This window comes from Hemiscyllium ocellatum, chromosome 18, assembly GCF_020745735.1.
Source record: "Hemiscyllium ocellatum isolate sHemOce1 chromosome 18, sHemOce1.pat.X.cur, whole genome shotgun sequence".
Lineage (NCBI taxonomy): Eukaryota > Metazoa > Chordata > Chondrichthyes > Orectolobiformes > Hemiscylliidae > Hemiscyllium > Hemiscyllium ocellatum.
The window spans coordinates 77,939,175-77,959,289 of NC_083418.1; the positions used below are offsets into that span (position 1 = coordinate 77,939,175).

Below are 20,115 nucleotides of genomic sequence, written 5' to 3' on the forward strand. Positions count from 1 at the left end.
AGGTGTGAAATATTGGAGAAAAGGTGATGGCACTTACTCTGATAGAGAGGTGATACTCACTGAGCTTCTTTTTACAGTCCTGAGGGTCAGTGAGCTGGAAGGTTGGTTTGCAATGCAAAGTGATGCCAGCAGCATGGGTTCAATTCCCATACCAGCCTTCTCAATCTCACCTTGCCTGCATGGTAGTGACTAATGTACCCACTTCCAATGCCCATGCATTCCATGGGTGACTGGCAATCCAATGCCAATAACATGCATTGAACCTTAGAGCAGCTCCATGCTCACACAGCCACAAAGCTCAGAGGGAACATTCGTGGTAACCTTCAGGTTAAAGTCACAACCAGTCATCTCCCATTCTCTCTCTCTCTCTTTCTCTCTCTCTCTCTCTCTCTAATGAGAGAGCAGCCCTGTGATCCTCTGGGATTATGTCAATTTTACCTTCATGATAATAATGTGTTCAGCATTCCTCCAGAGCTTTCTAACCTGGGTGGCTTCCTCAGAGCAGACTGGACATGGTCTGTTGCCGTGGACTGTCTGCAGGCCCTGAGAAAGGAGGCAGACCTGCCAGCGTACCATCCTATCCAGAAGGACATCCAGGACCCTGCCGGCAAAGCTGGGTGCCAATATCCCCCTGTCTGTCAATTCCCGGGGCAGATGCCAGGAACCATGCAGGGCAGCTCCAGAGTGGTGGTACCCAATCCATTGAGTGGTGAGCTGTTCTGGGAAAGGCACACGGTAAGATGATGCAGGAATCAGACATGACAAATGCCACAGGGGCACAGCAGGTGGTTAATGAGGTGAGCTTGGAAAGATATAGCAAGAAAACCAGCAGGACCCCACAGCAGAAACCCTTCCAAAACCTTGACTCAGCTCAGACGTAATCAAAAACTGTGTCAGATTCAGCCCCAGGAAATTGTTTCCCGTGGATTACGAGGGAAAAAGTAAGAAACACAAAGGTTGGTAGAAATATTGTCCCAAGTTTTGTAGGTAGAGTTGAGGTTGCATCAATTGTTAATTTTAAATCTTTTAGTAATAGATTTTAGTTGGAGTCATAGACTCATACAACATGGAAACAGACTGCAGCCCAATTTGTCCCTGCCAACCAAAAGGATATAAGATAGTAAGACCATAAGTCATAGGAGGAGAAGTAGACCATTCAGCCCATCGAGTCTGCTCTACTATTCAACGACATCATGACTGATCTGATAATCTTCAACTCCACTTTCCTACCTATTCCCCATAGCCCATGATTCCCCTGACTGAATAAAAGATTCCCCTGTCTATCCAAGCCTTGATTATATTTAGTGAGCCAACCTCATGCAGTTCTTTGTTGTAAAAAATTCCACAGATTCACTACCTCTCTGGGCAAAAATTTCTCTTTATCTGTGTCAAATGGGTGACCTCTAATTCTGAGATGATACCCTCTGGCCCTGGACTCTCCCACAGGGAGAAACAACCTCTCAGCATCAATCCTGTTAAGTCCCTCAATAATCATGTATCTTTGAGTAAGGCTTCTTCTCCTTCTTCTTAACTCCAATGTTGGGAGAAAGCGAGGACTGCAGATGCTGGAGATCAGAATCGAGAGTGTGATGCAGGAAAAGCACAGAAGGTCAGGCAGCATCCGAGGAGCAGGAGAATCGACATTTTGGGCATAAGCCTTTCATCAGTAAGGACAATCCTGACAAAGGGCTTATGCCTGCAAGTTCAATTCTCCTGCTCCTTGGATGCTGCCTGACCTGCTGTGTTTTTCCAGCACCCCACTCTTGACTCAACTCCAATATTGTCAAGGCAAGGGTGGCCAGGAAAGAGGCTGCACTGGAGCCATGGTTCCACTGTTTGGTGAAATTCAGTAAAGGAGCTAAATGGCCTATTCCTGCTCATAAACTCTTTTGGAGTAGTGTAGTGTATTGGTGATTTACCAGTGCAATTAAATGCTCAGCCTAATTCCTGGATCTGCAAATATACTCCTTTCGCAGGAATATTTGGGTCATTCTGAAATTTTGCGATATACAGTATTTGATACAAGAAGCACAGAAGATTTATTTTGTTAGACTGGTTTGTGTAAAACTTGACATGAGCAGAATGTACGTGCACTATCCCACCAATATACCGCAGCAAGAATTATGAATGCTCATCATAAAAACTATTCTTCATTTGTAAATATCTCAGTGTAAATGTAATATGTTAATCTTCCATTTGTTAGATTCTTGACAATGTGAAGCAAGATTTAATTCTAATCAGAACTCTATCAACAAACACATTGACTTGGACCCCATTTGCCATCCCCTGAGAGAAAAAAAACAGGAAATGACATCACCACAGGAAATGACATCACCAACCCAAAGAAACCCAAACATATAAACAGAAAGCAGGAAACATCAGCAGAATTCACCCGGTGGCTTTCTGAAGATGTTACCTAGTAGGGTGACAAAATGTCTGTAAATGAACCTTCCAGCTCAGTCAGCAAATCTACATCCAGAAGATTTAATGTTGCCAATTTCCAACTCAGCACCCTTCTCTCATGAGGAGAAATGGTGGCATTTTCCTTAAGTTTGTATTCTTGCAAATTGTCCTGATTAGTGCAAAATGTCAGCAAATGTCTCCTTTTTCTGCAACACTCAAGATCTGCATGTCCAAGCAACTGAAGTTTTAAATATGAGAAACATTTATAATTAAAATATCCACTATTCAGAAAGCATATTCTTAATGGTGATGTATCATCTGTACAAAACCGTCCTCAATACAATACAATGAAGAAAATCAAAACAACTGTAAATGAGTCCCATAAACTATGATGTTGCAGCCTATCGAGTCTAGGGTTAATGTAACTGAATGCTTGGAGCAATGTTTTATTTATGTTTATATATTTTTTATATATATATATATATGTGTGCATTTAGTAAGCAACATCTGATGAATAACAGCAATATATTTGGAGCCAATTCTTTCAAGACTAGATCCAGCTACGAAAGGTAATAAATCATTCCACTGTTCTCACTTGCAAGCAAGTAAAAAACAAGTAAGTTTATAAACATTTAAGTGGCACTGCTGAACACTGACGCCTTCACATCTTCCAGAAATTAATGTTAAAACTGCCAAGGATTAGGTTGCCAACTGTGTTGTGCATTGAGACACCATTGCTATGGAAACAGCTGGGCTGCTTCGCACATTGCACTGTTCAAAATGGACAAGACTGAGCTTCTCTAAACATCAATCATTCATACTTCATATCATGAGATTTGCTACTGCTTAAACCAAATGCTGAATTAGTCTCTGCACCATTAATATCTTTATTATTGATGGTGCAAACTGTACATCGTTCATGGTACATAGATGGAAAGATGCAACATCCGAAGGTGATCACGATTTGACAAAAGCAAGGCAGTAATGCAACCCCTCGAACAGACAAGCCGACAGCAATCAGTATTAAAATTTCACAGCCTAATTTAAAACTTCCACCAACAATGCTCCAAAGCTCACACCTTTTAATAAAACCAGACAGCTAAAATCAAAAGATTCACGCTGGGTAATAATTGGTAGAATTATTTATTCAGGCACTCTATTTTAAGGAGACATATACATATCTGGATTGAATTGCTACCATATTTTTGTAATTATACTTAATGCTTAACCCTTAAATATCCAATCCATACAGGGTCAGCACTGAGAGTACAAATAGGCTTATTTGAGCATAAAAAGTTTTAAATGCTTACAAACAGTGTCTCTTGATGACTAGGGCAGCATTTATGGATGATTATGCCTGATGTACAAATCTTCTGTTGGGACTGTCTTCCAGCTACAATTTCTCAGCTGGAGGAAAAGAAAAATCCGACTAGAAGGTTAAACTACAGTGTGAACAATTCAGACGATGGCACAATTGCATGTTACATTGAGAAATTGCAGAAGAAATGACGTGCAGTTTCATGTTGTGAAATGACCTTCAAATGTCCACCGTCATTTCAATTAGGGCAATCAAAAGGCAATCTCAATTTTGGTGCCCAAGTTTGATTCAAATCCATAGAAACAGGATCTATAGTACAGAAGCATTTGCTGTGGAAATGTCCCAACATAATCTATCTAATGATGAAAAATGCCAATGTTGTAACTTTGAATTTGGATCTGTGGCTTCCAAACAGCCAGGAATGTTGCTGCGAACCCAACCACATCAAATCTAAAGCATTGTTGCCCTGCAGAACTGTCCTGCATGACACTTCCTCCTGTCTGAGCTCATTAAGGACTTCGCGATACAATCAGCCAAATTATGGGGGAGCATACAAGTCCTGCACTGAGAAAATGCAAGGAGCAGAGATCAACACCACGCACTGTGCATAATCCCCAGGCAAAACCTTGTCTCAGAGTCATACAGTCATAGAGGTATACAGCACGGAAACAGACCCTTCGGTCCAACCCATCCATGCCAACCGGATATACTAACTTAATTGGTGGCTCAGTGGTTAGCACTGCTGCCTCACAGCGCCATGGACCTGGGTTCAATTCCAGCCTCAGGCGACTGTCTGTGTGCAGTTTGCACAATTCTCTGAGTGGGTTTCCTCCAGGTGCTCCGGTTTCCTCCCACAGTCCAAAGATGTGCAGATTAGGTGAATTGGCCATGCTAAACTGCCCATAGTGTTAGGTGCATTAGTCAGAGGGAGATGGGTCTGCATGGGTTACCCTTTGGAGGGTCGGTGTAAACTTGTTGGGCTGAAGGGCCTATTTCCACACTGTAGGGAATCTAATCTAGTCCCGTTTGCCAGCACTTGGCCCATATCCCTCTAAACCCATTCCAATGCCTTTTAAATGCTGCAATTGTCCCAGCCTCCACCACTTCCTCTGGCAGTTCATTCCATACATACACCACCTTTTGCATGAAAATGTTGCCCCTTAGGTCCCTTTTATATCCTTTCCCTCTCACCCTAAACCTATGCCCTCTAGTTCTGGACTCCCCCACCCCAAGGGAAAAGATTTTGTCTATTTATCCTATCCATCCCCCTCATGATTTTATAAATCTCTATGAGGTCACCCCTCAGCTTCTGATGCTCCAGGGAAAACAGCCCCAGCCTATTCAATCTCTTCTATAGGTCAAATCCTCCAACCCTGGCAACTTCCTTGTAAATCTTTTCTGAACACTTTCAGATGTCACAGAATGCTTCCAATAAGAAGGTGACCAGAATTGCAAGCAATATTCCAAAAGTGACCAATCCAATGTCCTGTACAGCCGCAACATGACCTCCTAAATCTTATACACAATACTCTGACCAATAAAGGAGAGCATACCAAACACCTTCTTCATTATCCTATCTACCTGCAACTCTTTCAAGGAACTATGAACTTGCATTCCAAGGTCTCTTTGTTCAGCGACACTCCCTAATTAGGGAGTGTATAAGTGTACTAAGTGCATAAGTCCTTCTCTGATTTGCTTTCTCAAAATGCAGCACCTCGCATTTATCTAAGTTAAATACCATCTGCTACTCCTCAGCCCATTTGCCCATCAGATCAAGATCCCGTTGTAATCTGAGATAACTTTCTTTGCTGTCCACTATACCTTCAATTTTGGTGTCATCAGCAAACCTACTAACGATACCTCTTATGTTCACATCCAAATCATTTATATAAATGACGAAAAGTAGTGGACCCAGCACCGATCCTTGTGGCATTTCACTGGTCACAAGCCTCCAGTCTGTAAAGCAACCCTCCACCACCACCCTCTGTCTTCTACCTTTGAGCCAGTTCTGTATCCAAATGGCTAGTTCTCCCTGTATCCCATGAGATCTAACCTTGCTAATCAGTCTCCCATGGGGAACGTTGTCAAATGCCTTACTGAGTCCACATAGATCACATCTACTGCTCTGCCCTCATCAATCCTCTCTGTTACTTCTTCAAAAAACTCAGTCAAGTTTGTGAGACATGATTTTCCACGCACAAAGCCATGTTGACCACCCCTAATCAGTCCTTGCCTTTCCAAATGCATGTACATCCAGTCCCTCGGGATTCCCTCCAACAACTTGCCCGTCCACTCGCATGTCCACCACTCTGCCCTCATCAAACCTCTTTGGTACTTCTTCAAAATCATGCTGACCATCCCTAATCAGTCTTTGCCTTTAGGATTTAGGATCAGAGCTTTCAGATTTAGCTTTCCCGAAAATCAGCCTACTTTTCAAAACTCTAATGCGTACTTTTGATCTTTTTAACATGATTTGATTTTATTGACTTAAGGAAATAAATTTTGCAATTAGCAATCAGTTCCTATTACCCCAATGTTAACCCGCAAGCCTTCAGTGAAGTACAAACATATTTAAGTCAGCAGGTAAGGAATACTCTGAAGAACTTAACCAGTTCTCTCAGAAGCTCAACGCATGACCCTGTACTGATTTGACTATAGCCATTAATGTATTACACTGAGACACTGAGCTGATGTACATTTGATGGTGCATAATATTTCTAATTTTACTTGAATGTAATTTATTGGTTCTTATTTACTGGCAGCGCAGACTATCAGTTGGAAAGATAATTTATAACAGGCAATCATAGCAAAGTGATAAATTTGAATCTAATCCTTGAATTAAAGACAAATGAAATTAAGTTATTTAAAGACAGGAAACTCTGGAGGCTACCTACGCTGCTGGTCTGAGATGCAAAGAACAATTTTTGGCAGCACCGTTGGCATTGTTAATAACATGCATTTAGATTAATAAAGCAAAGCCTGACTGGATTTGAAATCTTTATCATGAAGGTAATGCAATAAAAAGAACCCTGAAGCAGAGGTATGAACATCATATCAGAGTTCAGGAGGGTAGATTGTGTTGAATTACATTTTTGTCTCTTTAGCTAACCATAATAGATGCATGTACTCACCCATTGAAGAAATGATAAAATGCTCTCCACCAGCATTGCAAAAAGGGGCAAAAGCTGACAGCTATAAAAAGGCCCTGAATACTAGCCATACATGTGAAGATAAGGGAATGCACTTGAAGTTACAGCAGGACATGGTATAGGCAAGTTGTCATGTCAGCTTTAATTACAGCCAAAACTTGAACATTATTCATCGCTTCCTCCCTCTCTTTCAGCTTTTTCCTATGTAATGGGGCAGCATGGTGGCTCAGTGGTTAGCGCTGCTGCCTCATAGCACCAGGGTTCCAGGTTCGATTCCAGCCTCGGGTGACTGTCTGTGTGGAGTTTGCCCATTCTCCCCATGTCTGCGCAAGTTTCCTCTGGGTGCTCTAGTTTCCTCACACAGTTCAAAGATATGCAGGTCAGGTGAATTGGCCATGCTAAATTGCCCACAGTGCTTGGCACATTAGTCAGAGGGAAATGGTTCTGGGTGGGTTACTCTTTGGAGGATCAGTGTGGACTTGTTGGGCCAAAGGGACTGTTTCTACCCTGTAGCTAATCTAAGCCAAAACTTGAGTCTATAGTGCTGGTTGATCACCATTCATGTCAACCATCATGCATGTGCTTTTACAGCCAGATGCCCTCCCCCTTATTTAAGCTGGGACTTAGCAGCATTACCCACTGGGTGGTCTGTACCTGTAGCTGGGTTCTTCACTGGCTGTCTAGTTCCAGAGTGGGACTGGAATTAACAGCATTCTGTCTCAGAATGCTCCAGCTCCATTTGGTCACAGTATGACAGTGAAAAAGTCCAAAGCTACAAAAAAGCACAGTGGTGAATCAAAGGCCTAGTGGTATTATGGCTAGAATATTAATCCAGAGCCCCAACTGATGCTATGGGGACTTGGGTTCAAAATCCAGCTATGGCAGATGGTGGAATTTGAATTCAATAAAAAAATTATGTAGAATTAAGAGTTTAATGGTGACCGTGAAAAATGATTGTCAGGAAGAACTCAGCTGGTTCACTAATGTCCTTCAGGGGAGAAAACTGCCTTCCTTACCTGGTCAGGCATACATGTGACTCCAGACTCACAGCAATGGGGTTGACTTGTAACTGCCCTCAGGGCAATCAGGAATGGACAATAAATGCTGGCCTGGCCAATGACTCCCATATCCCATGAATCAATATTAAGTTTGCAACAAGATAAACAATTAAAGGAAAATTCTGAAGTTTAAAGTATGAAATTTACTTTCTCTGGGGTTTGCTGTCAGTTATCTATCCTCTCCAGAAGTCATTCATTTTGATATTATTGAGTATATTTTCCAGTGTTTTGTAGCTGACTATAATTCTACGTTTTCAAGCTAAAACTACTTTCTCCTCAAAAAGGTTTAGATATTGCAAGGAGTGACATAGTAGCACTTAGAACAATAGATTCATGGTATTAAGTTGAACCATACAGATCAGGTTACTATAAGTGGGTTGACACCCTCCCATTAAACAAAAGAAGATTGAGAAAGGTCACACAAACACGTTGAACGATCGCCAGCTATTTATTATCAGCAACAGTAATTTCTAAACTATTTTGCACTTTTGAACTGAGCAAAAAGCTTTTGCCTTTTATCCCCCTACTTAAATACCTGTTAAATTACCTCTGCTTTCTACTGCTGTTTCGAAGAAATATTTGGAGGATCGGAAACAAATGGAAGCCTATGTGAAGAGGTTGCACATTGCCACTCCAGCTCATGCACTGAATGAAACGCAACCCTTTCCCTATCGCAAATGAGACTATGATCTGTGTGTAAAGGTACTGTAAGGAGGTGAAAAATCTGATCAACATCCTTATTTCATGCTTTCATTTTTTTTTCTCCACAAGTTATCTCAGCATCCATAATACCCATTGATTTTAGAAACTTTTCTACAAATTAGAATTCTGTAAAATCCTCAATTTATCCAAAGAATAAATTGGTCAGCAACTGTGATAACTGATGGGATCATCAATGAGACAGACATAAAGTCAATCTGGTTTTAACAAAATCCAATATTCCAGATGGACAAATACCATCAGGAAACACCTCAGTCTGAAATAAATCATTTTCATTAATAATGATCCACTCTTTGACAAGATATACATTACCCCATCCTCATTTCAATGAAGAAAGATTTGTGTTCATACAGCATTTATTACAGAGCGTCCCAGAGCACTTTCCAACAATGGAGTACCATTTGCAACAGCTATGACATGCCATCATCTGTTCTAGCAATGTTTTTTGAGGGTTAAATATCAGGCAGAAAACTGGAGAATAGAATGTACTTTTCTTAAGAATACTTGTAATGCCATGGGATTTTGGGCATGTTAAATGGCCACGCATCTGAAGGATGGTACCCCTGACAGTGCCACACTGGAATGCCAGCCTGGAAAATATGCTCATTCTCTCTGAAACACATCACAAAAACAAATCATTTCAGATGCTGATTACATATGATGGGTTTGAGTTTTTCAAACACTATTACGCACCATCAGCATACACTCATAGAATATAGAACATTGCAGTGCAGTACAGGCCCTTCAGCCCCCAATGGTGTATCAACCTGTGGAACAAATCTGAAACCTATCTATCCTACACTATTCCATTTTCATCCATATGTTTATCCAATGACCACTTAAATGCCCTTAAAGTTGGTGAATTTACTACTGTTGCAGGCAGTGCAGGCACCTACTACTCTCTGAGTAAAGAATTTACCTCTGACAGCTGTCCTATATCTACCACCCCTCAATTTAAAGCTACATCCCCTTTTGCTAGTCATCACCATCTCAGGAAAAAGGCTCTCACTGTCCACCCTATCTAGTCCTCTGATTATCTTATATTTCTCAATTAAGTCACCTCTCAACCACCTTTATGATTATTTGGAAAAGCATAGTTTGATTAGAGGCAGTCAGCATAGCTTTGTGAGGGGCAGGTCATGCCTCACAAACCTTATTGAATTATTTGAGAATGTCACAAAACACATTGATGAAGATAAAGCAGTGGATGCGGTGTAAAATGTAGCAAGCCATTTGATAAGGTTCCCCACGGTAGGCTCATTCAGAAATTAAGGAGACATGGGATACAGGAAAATTTACTATCTGGATACAGAATTGGCTGGCCCATAGAAGACAGAGGGTGGTGGTAGATGGAAAGTATTCAACTGGAGCTCAGTTACAAGTGATGTTCCACAGGGATTTGTTTTGGGACCCCCTGCTCTTTGTGATTTTTATAAATGACTTGGATGAGGAAGTGGAAGGGTGGGTTAGGTAAGTTTGCCAATGACACAAAGGTTGATGGAGTTGTGGATAGTGTGAAGGACTGTTGTTGGTTGCAACAGGACATTAACAGGATGCAGAGCTGGGCTAAGAGAGGCAGATGGAGTTCAACCCAAAAAAGCATGAAGTGATTCATTTTGGAAGGCTGAATTTGAATGCAGAATGCAGGGTTAAAGGCAGGTTTCTTGGCAGTGCGGAGGAACAGAGGGATCTTGGGGTCCGCATCCATAGATCCTTCAAAGTTGCCACTCAAGTTGATAAGGTTGTTCAGAACGCATGGGCGTATTGACTTTCATTAGCAGGGGAATTATGTCTAGGAGCCATGAGGTTAAGCCCTGGTTAGACCACAGTTGGAATATTGTGTTCAGTTGTGGTTGCCTCATTATAGAAAGGATGTGGAAGCTTTAGAGAGGGTGCAGAGGAGATTTACCAGGATGCTGCCTGGACTGGAGGGCATGTCTTATAAAGGATGCTCGAGGGAACTAAGGCTTTTTCTCATTGCAGTAAAGAAGGATGAGAAGTGACTTAATAGAGCTGTGCAAGATGTTGAGAGGCGTAGACAGAGGGGATAGTCAGAGACTTTTTTCCCACGGCAGAAATAGCGATCACAAAGGGCCAAAATTTTAAGGTGATTGGAGGAAGGTTTAGGGGAGATGTCAGAGGTAGGTTCTTTACACAGAGAGTGGTGTGTGTGTGGGATGCACTGCCAGCGGTGGTAGTAGAGTCAGACGCATTACAAACATTTAAAAAGTTCCTGGATAGACACATGGATGGTAGTATAATGAATGGTATGTAGGTTAGCTTGGTCCAAAGGGCCTGTACTGTGCTGCACTGTTCTATGTTCTATAACATTTTACACCTGCTGCAATTCACTGGAAACTTCCTCAATACTGTTTTAATAAACCAGGGTTTTTTTTTCAGTTGTCCATGTCAAAATTAAAACTTTTCCATGATAGATTTTGAAGGGATTTCAAGTGGATTATAAAATTTAATTTATCACCATGACTATAATAGTCAGTGCACCTTTCATCCATTTCCGGTGTAAGGGACAATGCACATTTAAGTTCATGTGTATGTTCAAGTATCGAAAGCATTTCAATCAGGATGGAAAAACCGTGTGAATCCCAGACCTAATAGTCTGCCAGGAGCCTCTTTAGACGAGCCAGTCAACCAGAGCTATGCTGCACGGTTGCCAGAGCCACACTGAGTGGCTGAAGTTAAATAAACAACAAAGGATTTCAAAAATCAGATTCAATGAAGTACAAACTTAAATAAATAATCTTGAGGCAGGGATCTGGCTAAATAAAGTTACTGGTTCCATGCTCATTCAAATCTCCCAGAAACGACCGTTGCAGCATTTTCTCACTTCTTTCCCACATTTACAAGTTGCGTTTTAGTGAAAGCCGATTCCATCGTCAGGAATCTCCCCTTTGCAAACCCCATTCTGAAACAACATGTCAGAGAGGCTGTCACCATTTTCCACATCTTCATCCACATGTCCTTGGATTTATTGTGGGAGAAGCCTTAGGAGTGTCCCGTCTTCATTCACCATGCTTCCACTTGGATAACCGAGAGAGGAAGAAGGCATCACATGGGAGTACATTGGGAAAATGGATTCCAAGTTATCCCTGTGATATATTCACGTTGCTTAACAAGCTTTCGAATTCAATCCTGAGGCCATTCGGCCCCTCGAACCTGCTCCGCCATTTAATAATGTTATGGCTGATCTATTTGTGTTTCAAATTCCACATTCCCATCTACCCTCAGTAATCTATTATCCCCCTGCCTAAGAAGAACCTATTCATCTCTATCTTAATGACAGTTTCCACTGCCATCTGAGACAAAAAAATTCTAAAGTTGCACAGCACCAGAAAGAAGTCATTTCTGTCCTGAAAGAGTGTTCCCTAATTTTAAAACATTGCCCCCTCATTCTGGGCTAACTCCCCTCAAGAAAAAGTAACCTTTCCACGATCACCTTGTGAGGAGCATTCAGGATTTTAGACATTTTCATCAAGTCCCCCTGCACTCTTCCAAACTCCAGTGGAATAAAATATAATGTGTCCAACTTTTCTTCATAAGTTAACTCACTCATTCCAGTATCAAGGTCCTCTGAACCACCACCAATGGATTTATATCCCTCCTTAAATAAATAGACGATATCTGCACACAGTAATCAATATGTGGTCTTACCAACATTCTAGTAAAGGCTACCTTTTTATTACCATTTTGAATATATGCTATACTGGTTTACCGAAGTTCAGTGATTCAGGCATGAGTAAACCAGATCCTTTTGTACCTCAGAATTCCACAATTGTTCTCCATTTGGTTAATATTCTGTTTTATCATTCTTTGTCCCAAAATGAACAATTTCACATTTTCTCACATTATTCTCCATCTGCCAGATTGCTCCCCACTCATTCAACCCATCTCTATTCATCTGCAATCTTATCTCTCCTTCACAATGTACGTACCTACCTATTTTAGTCTCATCTGCAAATTTAGTTACTCGACCTTTGCATCTATCATCCAAGCCAATAATATTGATTATAAATGGTCACTTTGTTATCAACAAACTGCAACTGAACTGAAAGCTATATTTACAAGTTTCTATCCATTGATATCTTTTAAGTTGTAACAAACTACAACATCAACAAACCATTTGCTCAGAAGGTTATGGGGGGGATTAGGCCCCATTCTGGCATGTGGGTATCACAATCTGAGTAAACACTCCAGTGTTCTACTGACAGAGTGCTGCACTTCCCAAGGCACTCACTTTGGAGTGAAACGTTAAACTGATGCTCTGCCTGACCTGTCAGGCAGGTGTAAAAGGTGTATTTCAAAGAACAGCAGGGCATTATTCAAAGTGTTCTGGCTGACACTTAACAAAAGCTGACCGTCCGACCATTCTCACACTGCTGCTCGTGGAAGCTTGCTGCATGCAAATTGATTGTCGTGATTTCTGTGTTACAACAGCCGCTACAAAAGCATTTCATCAGCTCAACATCACTTTGGTTCATCCAGTGGTTATAGTCAGAGAGTCATACAGGTCAGAAACTGACTCTTCGGGCTAACTTGTCCATGCCGGCCATGTTTCCCAAACTAAACTAGCCCCATCTGCCTGTGTTTGGCACAGATCCCTCTGAACCTTTCCTATTCTGTCTAAATGTCTTTTAAATGTTGTAACTACACCTGCAGGTTGTGAAAGCACTATGGCAATGTTGTACTTATACAATGATGGCATTCTTCATCTTCATGTAGCATCCTTGATTGTTTGTAGATTGCTAATCATAGCTCTCCACGCCTATGAATTTCTCGCAGGTCTTTTTAATTGGTCATAGTCCATGCCTTGTAGGGGCTTTGGTGCCATCCATGCACATTCTTCTCTACCTGTTTAATTGCTAAATCCGGACTAGGCCACAATAATGACAAATGTTGCATCAATGCCAAGTATCCAGATCCAGTTCAGTCCTCTTCCTTGTGCATTTTGAGACCCAGAAAATGGCCTCACTGTCAGTTACAAACCCTGGCTGACAGAAACAACCAGATCAAATCAGTCGGGTCAGTTTGACAGCAGAGGAGCTGAAAGCTAGAACAGAGAATGGCTCGAGGGAGATGTCACATAAAAATATTCCCTGCAACATTTGTTCAACTTATGAAATGACCTAGTGGATGACTTCAAAAAGATTTCAAACACAAGAAATTATGATGCAAACAATGGAGATGGTATCATTAATTAACTAAGTGCAAAAAAGCATGTTCCCATTTATAGTGGCTATTTTGCTTTGGGAAATGTACATCAATATGCTTCAAAGCTCAGCAAAGCCTTCAGAACTTGAAGTAGGAATTATAATTCCTACTTCCTGAAGTATAATTGCCATGCATTCTCTATAAACTAACAAGGCTAATCCAAGGCTAATGCGGTTCCATTCGGTTGTCTTATATTTTACCTCACAACAGTAAAAAAAACAGAAATATTAATTTGTTGAACTTGTGTTCTTAAAAAATCCACTATTCACAAGTCGATTTGGTACCAAGTTGTGGCACAGTCCTTCCACCTGAAACCTAGGTTAAAACGTAGCATGAGAAAGAAAAAATGTTTTCCTTTTCAACAAGCTGTTGTGGGCCCCTAGATAAATAACACTGAACTCCCACTCACTCGGTGGATAAATAGAAAGTTTCCTACACCCTAGTACAAGAACAAAAACAGCTCTAGGCTCCGATCTCTGGTGTGGGTACTTTGTAAAACTCACTTATGTGGTGTAAGTACTACACTTGATAACATTGCCCCGAGCTGGTGGAGAGGGGCTGTGTTGAATCAGCCATTGCATGATTGTGACTGGAAAGTGCATAACAGATATCAAACTTGGCTAGAATCACACAGAATTTACGGCACAGCACCAGGCCATTCAGCCCTACTGACCTCTGCTGGTGTTCATGGTCAGAAAACACCTCTCTATTACAACACCAGCTATCCCATATTCTATTGCTTTCTACTTTGTGATGTATCTAGCTTTCCCTTAAGTGCATCAATCTGATTCTTCACCCTCCTCCACATGGTAGCACGTTCCACAGCCTGCACAATTAGTGTCATATTATTGAATCTGGCCTCAGCTGAAGAGTGGTATTCAGTTTGAGATGACACACTTTTGGAAGGAGGCAAAGGCAGTGGAGAATGTGAAGAAGAGCCTGACGAGAATGGTTCAGAAGTCTGAGAACAGATTGGGGAAACTGAGACGATTCTCCTTCAAGGAAAATAAGGCTAAGAGGAGGTCTAATTGACGTGTTCAAACTCATTAATGATCTCGGTAAAATAAATAGGGAGAAAAAGTTCTCATTCATGAAAGGATCCGGAATAGGAAGAAAAAGAAGTAAATTAATTAGCAAAAGAAACAAAAATGACATGAGGGATAACATTTGCATCCAGTGAGTGTGAATGATCTGGAAGGCCTTATAATGTCGTGGTAGGAGGCTGACTCAAAGGAAAAAGAAAAACAAAGAACAGTACAGCACAGGGACAGGCCCTTCAGCCCTCCAGGCCTGCGCTGACAACTGTCTTCACTTGCAGGATCCCTATCACTCTATTCCCTTCCTGTTCATATATTTGTCAAGATATTTCTTGAAAGCTACTTTTGTGTCTGTTTCCCCCACCTCCTCTGGCAGTGCACTCACCACTCTTTGTGTGAGAAACGTGCCTCGCACATTTCTTTTAACCATCTCCCACCAGCTCCTTTCACCACCCGCCCCCACCCCGACTCCTTCCCTAGTAATTGAACCCTCTACTCTGGGAAAAAAACCTCTTCCTTTCCACTCTAAAAATGCCATTCACAATCTTATTAACTTCTATCACGGTGCCCGTCAACCTCCTGCATTCCAGTGACAACAAATCCAATCTATCCAACCTTTCTTCATAGCTAAAATCCCCCATTAGAAGGCAACGTCCTGATGAACCCTTTCTGTACCCTCTCCAAAGCATCCACATCCTTCTGGTAGTGTGGTGACCCGAACTATCCACAATATTCCAAGTGTGGCCTAACTGAAGTTCTATAAAGCTGCAGCATAACTTGTCTATCCTTATATTCAATGCCCCTTCCAATGAAGGCCCGTTCCATGAGCCTTTTTTAACTACCTTACCTAGCTGCTCTATTGCTTTCAGTGAACTGTGGTCTCGCACACCCAGAATCCTCTGCTTATCAGTACTCCTAAGGGTTCTGCCATTCACGGTGTAATTTCTACCTGTACTTGATCTTCAAAATGCATCAACTCACATTTGACTCAAAGCTTTCCAAAGGATAATAGATAGTTATTTGGAAAGGAAGAATGTGTAGGATTACAAAAAGCAACACTGATAGCATCGGTGGAGAAAAAGCAGAGTTAACATTTCAGACCAATGACCTGGAACCTGAGCAGAGGTATGTAGAGGAAACAGGTGAAAGGCACCAGGGAGATGCTCCTTCGTGGAGTTGATGGGCTGAATGTAACAATTTTGTGATTCTAACCACATTCTGGAAAAGCTCTGAAAAATTCTCTAGTATTTGATTTTGTTTATGATTTATTAATGACTGTGTTGTAACAATAACCCCTAATTGGGGTATATGTCCCACATTTGCAGATACTTTGTCTGTGATGACACAATCAGACCTTTCAAAACTATAAATACTTCTATTCATTATCAGCCTTCCCTATTCAAGGGGAAAAGCTGCCAACATTACCAGATGTCATAATTTCTCAGTTCTTGTATTAACCTCATGAATCCTTCTTGTACGTCTCTGGCACATTTACATCCCGTTCTCAATGGCATTACCGGCTGTTGAAGGAGCTGGCAGTGCTGCTGTGCAAGCTCACCCATCAACATTAAGCATATTACACATTTGGCAGTTACTCTGCTCTTACAGGGGACCAAAATGGGAACTCTCCCTCCCACTCCACCAAGGACATGCAGGTCCTTGGACTCCTCCATCGCCAGAACATAACAACACGACGGTTGGAGGAAGAGCGCCTCATCTTCCACCTGGGAACCCTCCAGCCACAAGGGATGAACTCAGATTTCTCCAGTTTCCTCATTTCTCCTCCCCCCACCTTGTCTCAGTCGATTCCCTCGAACTCAGCACCGCCCTCCTAACCTGCAATTTTCTTCCTGACCTCTCCGCCCCCACCCTACTCCGGCCTATCACCCTCACCTTGACCTCCTTCCACCTATCACATCTCCATCGCCCCTCCCCCAAGTCCCTCCTCCCTACCTTTTATCTTAGCTTTCTGGACACACTTTCCTCATTCCTGATGAAGGGCTTTAGCCCGAAACGTCGAATTTCCTGTTCCTTGGATGCTGCCTAACCTGCTGCGCTTTAACCAGCAACACATTTTCAGCTCAGATGCGTTGAATGGCCTCCTTTGGATTTTGAAAATCTTCTTTCTTGGCACGTGGAGATCATCAGCAAAGCCAGCATCTTCAAAAGAGTCATATCAGACTTGAAGCATTCAGCTGTGTTTCTCTCCCCACAGATGCTACCAGACCTGCTGAGTCTCTCCAGTGATTTCTGATATCATTTCAGAATCCTTAATTTCTCTTGAGCTAATCAGCCATTTCCAAGGGCAGTTATAAATTAACCAGATTGCTGGGTGTCTGATTCCTGAGGAAGGGCTTATGCCCGAAACATCGAATCTCCTGTTCCTTGGATGCTGCCTGACCTGCTGCACTTTTCCAGCAACACATTTTCAGCTCAGTGCTGGGTGTCTGGAGTCACATGGGAGTCCAGACCAGGTCAGGATGGCAGACTTCTTTCCCTGAAGGACAAGAGTGAACCTGATGGGATTTGAACAACAATTGAGAGTGTTTCATCATCACCATGACTGAGACGAAGGTTTAATTTTTTTTAAGTACACTGGCTGTGTGGCCAGTCAGCTCAAAGTCAGTCTCTGATGTGAGGACATTCTAAATCCCCAGTTTCTATTTTTCTTCTTTTCTAGCCCCCACACTACCCTCTAACTGCAGCAGTGCTTATTTATTCCCCGACACCCATGTCGTGTGATTGCAGGGGCGCAACACAGTGAAGAACAATGAATGCATAAATCTTTATTCACCAGGAAGAAAAGGAACACCCGAGTGGCCAGAGACAAGCAGTGCCCTTCTCATCAAAGGGCAATGCTTCGTGATCAAAAACGTGAAAGGGAGGGCAGGGATTAAATCAAAATAGAATCAGAGGGGGAAATAAAACACTCCACACCTCTCCCTGAAAACCTCAAGGGTTGTCGACACCACGTGCTCCTTCTCAACGTTCACTCGGGCCCAGACATAACCTACGGCCTACGGCCATACTAGTCTGAAAACGCCCGATCTCGTCTGATCTCGGAAGCTAAGCAGACTCAGGCCTGGTTAGTACTTGGATGGGAGACTGCCTGGGAATACTAGGTGCAGTAGGCTTAAAAGTGGGCGGCACGGTGGCACAGTGGTTAGCACTGCTGCCTCACAGCGCCTGAGACCCGGGTTCAGTTCCTGACTCAGGCGACTGACTGTGTGGAGTTTGCATGTTCTCCCCGTGTCTGCGTGGGTTTCCTCCGGGTGCTCCGGTTTCCTCCCACAGTCCAAAAATGTGCGGGTCAGGTGAATTGGCCATGCTAAATTGCCCGTAGTGTTAGGTAAGGGGCAAATGTAGGGGTATGGATGGGTTTCGCTTCGGCGGTTCGGTGTGGACTTGTTGGGCCGCAGGGCCTGTTTCCACACTGTAAGTAATCTAATCTAATCGTAAACCGCGAAAGAAGGGCAGGCAATTGGCCACTGTGACCGCCTCCACGGCCAGCTGCCTGGACCTGTTTATGGCCAGTTTGGCCAGGCCCAGGAGCAGACCCACGAGGAGGTCCTCAGACCTGCCCTCCTCCCTCTGCAGCAGGTGCTCTAAGGTCAGGAGCGTGGGACTGAAGTGCAACCAAAAACAAAGCAGAAGGTCTTTCAGAAAACTAAAATTAAGATTTAATTGCAGATTTTAATTATTGAATTTATATCCATCAGCTGCTCATGGTGGGATTTGGACCATAAATCCAAGGGCATCACTCTGCAACTCGAGATTACTGATATCAGTGACATGATCACACCACCCTCATTTCTCTGCTCTGAGTTATAATTATTCCTTAAACTTATTTAGTATTATCATGAATATAAACCTATAAAACAATCTCTTCAAAGTTGCAAGAGGTACAACCCAGAAATTCACCAAACAAAATCCTTCACACTTTTCAAAGCCCTGACCACTGCCATCAAGTAGGACAAGAGCACATACATGGGAACATCAGCCCCTGCAAGTTCCCCTCCACGGCACCCACCACCCTGACTGGGAAGATATCACCATTCCTTCACTGTCACCGGGTCAAAATTCTGGAATACGCTCCCTCACATTTTTTGGGGTCTACCTCCACCAAATGGAGCAGTTCAAGAACGCAGCTCACAACCACATTCTCAACAGCAATTCGAGACGAACAGAAAATGCTGGCACAATGATTTAAAACCTGACAATTAGTTAAAATGGAAGACAGATGTTAAAGTAAGAACAATTGATTGGATATATCAGCTTCCCACACATTGCTTGGAAAGAACATGATGTGCTAAAATGCTGGGTGCCCTTTATGTAGCTGACAGTCACACTCCGAGCTGCAGTGTAATTTGCTCGTCGCTCAAAGAGGGGATTCAATAGGAACTGAAAGCTGACTCGGAGAATATCAAAACACCACGAGTGGCCCTCTCACCCAAGCAAACATATGGACAGACAGAGGAGGTGAAGTTGTTAAAGTGCATGTTCATCACACTGAACAAGGAGTGAATGCATAACTCAGAAATGACCTTTTCACTCTTGATTTAAAGCAAGCCGCTTGTGAGTGGAATTAAAATGGCATTCGATGTTATCTGCAGTATCCTTGATTGAGAGGACCTGTCTGCGTAATGATTCTGTTCCATCGTTAAAATTGAATAAAGAAATTTACATGCGATGTTTGTTTTGGTAACTTGTGCAGCTCTTCATACACAACACTGAGGGTACAATACCAAGCCAAACCTCAGGGCAGTGATTATCCCACTGTTTGATCAAAGAAGGTACATTTGTGTACAATTTGTATTTCGTTAATTGTTTTTGTAGATCACTTGTGTACAGCTGAGACTTCATGGGTAAGAGAACAATCAAAGCTCCAGGACTCTTGATTCAAAGGTCAAATGCAACCAGATGACATTGAACGTGGAGAAGGATGTGATCCCAACATTGTGCAAGGACAGTAACTGTTGAAGGACAAGTGGCAAAGCAAGTTAATACATTGTCTGTGTTACCACAGGAACAACCTTGTTCAAATTGACAGAAATCTCTCAGTCAGTTTGTTTTCATTAATGGGACGTGGCTGGGTCAGTATTTATTGCCTGTTCCTAGTTGCCCTTGAGAAGTTGGTGGTAAATTGCCTTCTTGAAACACTGAAGTCCATGTGCTGTAGGTAGTGAAATAATGCCATTATGGAG

General features: G+C 42.4%; 1 non-coding gene across 1 annotated transcript; it reads left to right on the forward strand.

Moving 5' to 3' along the window:
• The first annotated feature begins 17,926 nt into the window (after positions 1 to 17,926).
• On the forward strand, positions 17,927 to 18,045 carry LOC132824546 (5S ribosomal RNA). Its single transcript, XR_009645672.1, has one exon. It is a non-coding gene; the product is annotated as a 5S ribosomal RNA (ribosomal RNA).
• Positions 18,046 to 20,115: the final 2,070 nt, after the last annotated feature.